Source organism: Hylobates moloch, unplaced genomic scaffold, assembly GCF_009828535.3.
Source record: "Hylobates moloch isolate HMO894 unplaced genomic scaffold, HMol_V3 SCAFFOLD_11, whole genome shotgun sequence".
In the NCBI taxonomy this organism is placed as follows: domain Eukaryota; kingdom Metazoa; phylum Chordata; class Mammalia; order Primates; family Hylobatidae; genus Hylobates; species Hylobates moloch.
In genome coordinates, this window is record NW_026652286.1 from 86,050,276 (window position 1) to 86,058,276 (window position 8,001).

Consider the following 8,001-nt stretch of genomic DNA (forward strand, 5'->3'; position numbering starts at 1 on the left):
CTGCCTCAGCCTCTCCGAGTAGTTGGGACTACAGGCTCCCGCCACCACGCCCGGCTAATTTTTTGAATTTTTTTTTTTTTTAGTAGGCACGGGGTTTCACCGTGGTCTCGATCTCCTGACCTCGTGATCCGCCCGCCTCAGCCTCCCAAAGTGCTGGGATTACAAGCGTGAGCCACCGCACCTGGCCAACACTCTTAACTCTTGAAGTAAATAAATAATCTTTGCTGGCAGGACTATGCTGAATCTCATTAGGCACTCTCTATTCAGATGTCCTAGGTCCTTCCAATTCTTAGACCTTTTATACCTGTTTTTCTCCTTCTCTTATTCCATTTAGTTTTTCAATTCATACAAAACTGTATCCAGGCCATCACCAATAATTTTAAATGACAAATGTTTCTTTGAACAACCCCACAATATCACCCCTTACCACAGGATCTTCCTTTTGCTTAATCTCTTCCACTCTAGGTTCCCACACCGCCCCTAATCCTGCTCGAAGCAGCCCTGAGAAACATCGCCTATTATCTCTCAATACCACCCCCCAAAATTTTCACCGTCCCAACACTTTACCACTATTTCATTTTATTTTTCTTATTAATATAAGAAGACAGGAATGTCAGGCCTCTGAGCCCAAGCTAAGCCATCATATCCCGTGACCTGCACGTACACATCCAGATGGCCGGTTCCTGCCTTAACTGATGACATTCCACCACAAAAGAAGTGAAAATGGCCTGTTCCTGCCTTAACTGATGACATTGTCTTGTGAAATTCATTCTTCTGGCTCATCCTGGCTCAAAAGCTCCCCCACTGAGTACCTTGGGACCCCCACTCCTGCCCGCCAGAGAACAACCCCCTTTTTCCTTTACCTACCCAAATCCTATAAAACGGCCCCACCCCTATCTCCGTTTGCTGACTCTCTTTTCAGACTCAGCCCACCTGCGCCCAGGTGATTAAAAGCTTTATTGCTCACACAAAGCCTGTTTGGTGGTCTCTTCACAGGGACGGGAGTGAAAGTTTACATTCCTACCAGCAGCGTAGAAGTGTTCCCTGATGACTGCATCCATGCCAACATCTACTGTTTTTTGATTTTTTGATTATGGCCATTCTTGCAGGAGTAAGGTGGTGTGGTTTTGATTTGCATTTCCTTGAGTGATGTTGAGTATTTTTTCATATGTTTGTTGACCTTTGCCCACTTTTTTTTCTTTTGAGACGAAGTCTCGCTCTGTTGCCCAAGCTGGAGTGCAGTGGTGCAATCTCGGCTCACTGCAACCTCCATCTCCCAGGTTCAAGCAGTTCTCCTGCCTCAGCCTCCCAAGTAGCTGGGACTACAGGTGCGCACCACTACACACAGCTAATTTTTGTATTTTTAGTAAAGACAGGGTTTCACTATGTTGGCCAGGCTGGTCTTGAACTCCTGGCCTCGTGATCCACCTGCCTCAGCCTCCCAAAGTGCTGGAATTACAGACGTGAGCCACCACGCTGGCCTCCTTTGCCCACTTTTTAATGGGGTTATTTGAAGACATCATACTACCTGACTTCAGACTATACTACAAGCCTACAGTAACCAAAACAGCATGGTACTGGAACAAAAACAGTCACATAGACCAATGGAAAAGGATAATAAACCCAAAATAAAGCTGCACACCTACAACCATCTGATCTTTGACAGTCAACAATCACAAGCAATGGGGAAAGGACTCCCTATTCAATAAATGGGATAACTGGCTATCCATATGTAGGAGAATGAAACTGGACCCCTACCTATCTCAATATATACAAATTAACTTAAAATGGATTAAAGATTTAAATGTAAGACCTAAAACTATAAATATCCTAGAAAACCTAGGAAAATACCATTCTGGACATTGGCCTTGGCAAAGACTTTATGACTAAGTCCCCCAACAAAACAAAAACAATTGCAAAAAAACAAAAATTGACAAGTGTGACTCAATCAAACTGAAGAGCTTTTGCACAGCAAAAGAAACTACCAACAGAGTAAACAGACAACCTATGGAATAAGAGAAAATATTTGCAAACTAGGCATCCAGCAAAAGTCTAATATCCAGAATCCAAAAGGAACTTAAATAATTCCCATGCAAAATCTTTACTTGGTTTCTTTTAGCGTACCCAAAGTGGTCTGGCTAACTCTTCATCCCTAAAAGAGAAAAGGAGGAAGGAAGGAAGGGAGGGAGGGAGGGAAGGAGGAAGTAAGGAAGGAAGGAAAGAAGGAAGGAAGGAAGGGAACTTACTCTCCGTAAACAGTAAGGAAAATAGAAAAAAAAAAAAAAAGAAGTTATAAGATGCATGACACTAGTCACATTTTAGAAGTCCCTTTCTTTACCTGCAGAGCCAGCAAGCTTTCAGAGTTCCCAAGAAAACCACCTTTTAGTGTTTAGGTCCTTCCCTAGTCCTAGCTTTCCTTCACTCCCCCCTATCCAGGAAGGGCCCAGAGGAGAGCAGAAGGATAGATTTATGGCCAGATCACCAAGGTTGACATAACAAGGGCATTTTCCCTTTAGAGTCCTGGTAATAGGGGAGTCAAGGTGATTTCCTCAATCTCCCTGGCCTGACTCTTTGTTAAATTAAAAAGGGTTAAGTTTAGCATTCCTAGTCTCTTGGACACTCCCAGAGAAGGTATTGACCATGACATCTTGGACATGCTCTGAGGCTGTTAAGGCCCCATGTTGGAATGATGTTTCTCTGAAGCCCTGGCCACAGCCAAGCATTTCTTCTAAACTGCTTGAGATGGCAGGATGCTTGGGACATCTGTTTCTTATTTTTATATGGAGCCAGCCCAGAACCACAATCACCCAAGACCATAAAGAACCTGCGGCCATGATTTTGACAATGAGAACCATGGTTCATGAAACTCAGGGCTTCCATTTTTGGCTTCTTGACACTCAAGGTAGTTTTTTATCAAAAAGCCCTTCAAAAGGGAGACTGGTTTCTATATTAGGAAGGAAAATCTATACTCTGCCAACTCCAGAAATGTTCTTTCAACATTGTTGATTTACTCCATCTCACTGCCGCTTTCATACTCACCCCATAGCAGGAGGCCCCAGCTTTGGAGCCCAGCCTGCGTCTGCATCCCCGCACGTCTTAGCTGCAGGCACACGATGCCTTGAGCCTCGGTAAGTATGCTGGATAGACAGAGCCCCTGACATGATTTGGACGATGGCATGTTGGCTCTTTATTTCATCTTTCTCTGAATGACTCTCATATTTTGTGAATCAGATAGAACCCTGGCCCTGTCAATGGGTCTCAGCTTATCTGACCATCACCTTGGTCAAAGTATTAAGTCTCAGAAGGAACTAGTTCGCTCCCTCTCTCCATCATCTCCAGCCTCAGACATTTAACACAGTGGCCTTTCTCTTTCTCCTTGGGGTTTCTACGTGTCCACAGGCGGCCAGCTGTGTTCCTTAAGGTGTTCTGTGGTAAATGTTAGATTACTGCCTTTCTCTTATTATGGGAATATTTTCCTTCCAAGAATATAACATTACCTAGTAATAAAGACAAGAACGAGAAATAAAAGGAGGAAGAAGAAGTAGGAGGAGGAAAAGGAGAAGGAGGAAGAAGAAAACAAGGGGGCTTTATATGTATTTTTTAAATGTTCTGTTTGGAGATAATTATAAATAAGCACACAATTTTAAGAACTTATGCAGAGATCCCTGATACCCTCACCCAGTTTCCCCCAAAGGTAACACCATATGTCACTATAGCACAACATTACAACCAGGAAATCAACAGTGATACAATCCATAGTCCTTACGCAGGTGCCGTCAGTTTTACATGCACTCATTTGTGTGTGTGTGTGTGTGTGTGTGCATCTGTGTGTGCATTTAATTTGATGGAATTTTGTCACATGCATTGATTCATGTGACCACCATCACAGTTAAGATACAGAACAGTTTCATCTCAAGGTTCCTTTGCACTAACCTTTTATAGCTACACCCACCTGCCTCTCCTCCAATCTCACCTCTGACAACCACTAATCTGTTCTCCATCTCTGTAATTTTGTCATTTTAAGAATGCAATATAAACGGAGTCATACAGTATGTAACCTTTTATGATTGGCTTTGTTCACTCAATAGAATCTTCTGGGGCGTCATCCAAGTGGCTGTGTATATCAGTAGTTGCTGAGTCCTGTTCCATAATACAGCACTATGTTGTGTTTAGCCATTCATTGGTTGAAGGACATCTGAGCTGTTTCCAGATTTTAGCTATTGCAAATAAAGCTGCAATGAGCATTCATATACAGATTTTTGTGTGAACACTGTTTTCATTTCTCTGGGATAGATTCCCGAGAGTGCAATTGCTGGGCTGTATGGTAATCGTATGTTTAGTCTTATAAGAAATTGCCAAATTCTTTTCTAGAGTGGCCATACCATTTTACAATTCCACCAGCATATGAGTGATCCCATTACTCTACATCCTCATCAGCATTTGACGTTGCCACTGTCTTTTCAGTTTTATTTTTAGCCATTCTGATAGGTAGTTAGTGATACCTTACTTGCATTGCTTAGTGGCTCATGATACTAAACATTTTTTCAAGCACTTGTTTGTCATCTGTATATTCTCTTCAGAGAAACGTATTTTCCCCATTTTCTGATTTGATGCTTTTTTAGCATTGAGTTTGAAGACCTCTTTATATACTCTAGGAACTAGCACTTTGTCAAATATGTGCTTTACAAACATGTTCTCTCCATCTGCACTCTTCTCTTCACCTTCACCAAGTCTTTCACTGAGTGAGAGTTTTTCATTTTGATGAGGTTCAGTTTATCAATTTTCCCTTTTATGGATTGTGCCTGTAGGGTTCAGCCTAAGGCCTTTGCATCTAATCCTAGGTCCAGAATATTTTCTCCTATTTTTCTTTCCTAAAATTTTTATAAGTTTACATTTTATATTTAAGTCCATGATTCATTTTGAGTTAATTTTTTAGGTGTGAAGTATCAGCTGGTTCATTTTTTTTGCCTAGGAGTATTCCTAGTATATACCTAAGGAATGTAACCTTTAAAAATACACCTAGTATTTAGGTATATTTTATGGATGATAATCATAATAACCATTCCAAAAGGTTGCTGTAAGAATTATAACTTTTAAAAATATACTAGGCATATTAAACTAATATTATATTAGATTGTATTATTATGTTATATTAGTATAATATTATACTAATATACTAGGTATATTTTTAAAGGTTATAATTCTTATAGCAATGTTTTGGAATGGTTATTATGATTATCCTCCATTTTACAGATGCAGAAACCCAGAAAGATTTGATAATGTGACCAAGTTTAAACAAATGCTAAGTGATAGAAAGAAGCCAGGGTTTAAATGCAGGTCTGACTGACTGACTCACTCCAGCATTTAAACCCTGTTCCTATTGACTCATTCAATCCCTTTTGCTCTGGGAGTCCTGCTTCCTGAACAGATGTTCCAATTTCCTGCATGCATTCCTTTATCCTGACCAACCTCAGTACACAAGCTACCAGAGGCTGGTGCCAGTCAGAACCTGTCCAGGGTTCTCCATGACATGTTTGCAGGGTGGAGAACAGGGGCAGACTGGGAAACTTCCCTATATGCAAATAGCTTGTCATTCCAGTTTGGGGAAAGGCTCACATAGGATTTCAGCATCTTCTAAAGTACTGCAGAGCTACTGTACCAGCTCGCTTGTCTGGGAGGAGCAGGCTAAAAATTTTAGGTTCCCCAAAGACGATCACACATACGCACAAAATTCATTTAATAACTCCAAGTCCAGAACACTTCCATCTTCAATCTGCCCAAACAAAATACACTGATAGAGGTCAGTTGGAAGGACTCAGAGCATTTTGGGGTAAAACTTCTATAGCTAGAACCTATTCCTTGCCCCTTCTGGTGGGTGGGGGTCATAGTTGGACTACAGCCACCTCATTATCCATTCCCATTTGTAGGTAGATATGGGTAAAGGTAGAGTTTCCCTCCCAACCCCCCAGCTCTCTCTCCTCCAGACACTGGCTGCTGACTTCCCAACCAGCCAGGACCTAGGGACTTCTGCACTCAGACCACTGGAAAGAAACCAGCAGCCTCTGAGTTGACTTTACTCTTTTGCAAATCCCTATACCTCACCCCACTTTTAATGAGAGATCCAGGAGTTCTTTGCCTCTGTGACCTTATACTCAGAAAGGGTCCCTCCACTTACAACTTCTCCCAGAGCTTATCCAAAGACTACTAGGCCTTTGCCCTGGCCCATGTTAGACGGCTATAAGGAGCAGCACAAGCCCAGTCAAATGATCCAGTCCCTCTGGGTCAATGAATGTGTCTATTTTGCCTGAATCCTCAGAAGCCTCAGGGGTGCTTGAACCACAGCAGAGAGTTTCAACAGGTGGGTCAGCAGTAATCCGCCCTGCCCCTGCGGTTCCTCCACCTCACAGGGGTGAGAAATTCAGAGGTATTTTGCTCGGGATCCTGGCAACCTGCCTTGAGCCCTGGGTGTCCCCTCCTCTAGGAATGATGCTTTCTTCAACATTCCTGTGACAGTCTCTGCAGGCAGATAATGGCAGCTTCTGGTTAATTCCTCTCCCTGGAGAGCCACTTCAGGTATGAGTGGATCAAGGGGAACTGCTGAAATGACTCAGGCCATTCACCCCTGGTATTTCCTCCAGGAGCTGAGATAGGTCTTGCTGAATGTCAACGATCTGGGCCTCAGTCAAACTTCTGCAGGGCTAGGTGGCTGGTCACCTTCCCAGTCTCCATGTTCACCCTCCCAGTAGAAGGTATGAAACATCCTCTTGACCTCCTGGTCTCCCTGACAGCAATGTCCTTTATCACCCTCCAAACTTCTCTGGCAGAGGCTTTAAACTTGGGCAGGCAGGGCTACTCCAGAGGCAATGGGTTCTGTCATGCCCTGCCTTGCTCCGGCCAAAGCAAGGTGGGGGCCTCCCTCCGACATACGTTTGGGGGATATGTCCTGCTCCGGATGCAGTTTCCATCATCTCCACCCTCTTCCAGGGAGCATGACTCTCTCTCTTCCTTTTTTGTATTCATAGAAGGCTACTCCCTGATCCTCCCCTGGCCAACCATTTCCATAGAAACTAAGAGACCTGAGTTTGAATTTCAACTACCACTTACTAGCTATGTGTCCATTGATTACTTATTGTCTTGAAGCCAGTTTCCTCATCTGTGAATATGAGATGTTGACCTTATAACATTGTTGCAAGATAAACAAGATAATATACGTAAAGCAATGCAGTAACTGAAATAGTCACTGATCATGGAACAAAGTGAATGTTCAATTAATAGTGGCTATCACTAGTTTCTATGACAACTGTCTCCAGGCCCAATCTTTCGTCCTTAATCTGCTTGACAGAATTCATCCTGGAAGTTGCAGGTAAGTTGTTACGGAGGGAGCAAGTTCTCCAGCTTCCACAGGGAGTCTCTGTTTGCCTATCATGCCTACACTGTTCCCTGGAAGTCTGGTGGGCTTGTGGCATGGATGAGGGGCTCTACAGGTTTGGGCTGAAGGCAAGGCACTTCCTTGTCTGGTAGGTGGGCTCCTCAAACCTGACAGTGGCCACTCTGAGGGCTCCTTGCGGACTTACCAAGCTGTAGGCAAGAAGTGGCTGACTCTGCACTGCGTGGCCACAGCTCCTCCAGGTGTACCTGTCTCTGGGCAATGGCCCACTTGGTCAGTGCCCCTGGGGAGACCCGTCTGTTCAAGCACTTGTCATTTTCCTGCTCTGAGGGTCTCCAAGGTGAGAGGGCAATCCCATGGACCCAGGACCCAGGAGAACCTCCAGGCTCAGCACTGGTCATGCTCCAGCTAGAGCCTCCTCTTATCCCTGGCCAACAAACTGCCCCTAGTAACTGGGCCAAGGAGCCACCTACCCCGTGGCCACCCCGAGGCTGGGGTCCATCCCTCTGAGGTTGGATAGAGCGCAGCCCCAGGAAGGGAGTCCCCTGCAGACAGGAGCCCAGCCTCCCCGGCAACTCTGTCCCTGCTGACCCCTCCTCGGTAACCTATAGCAC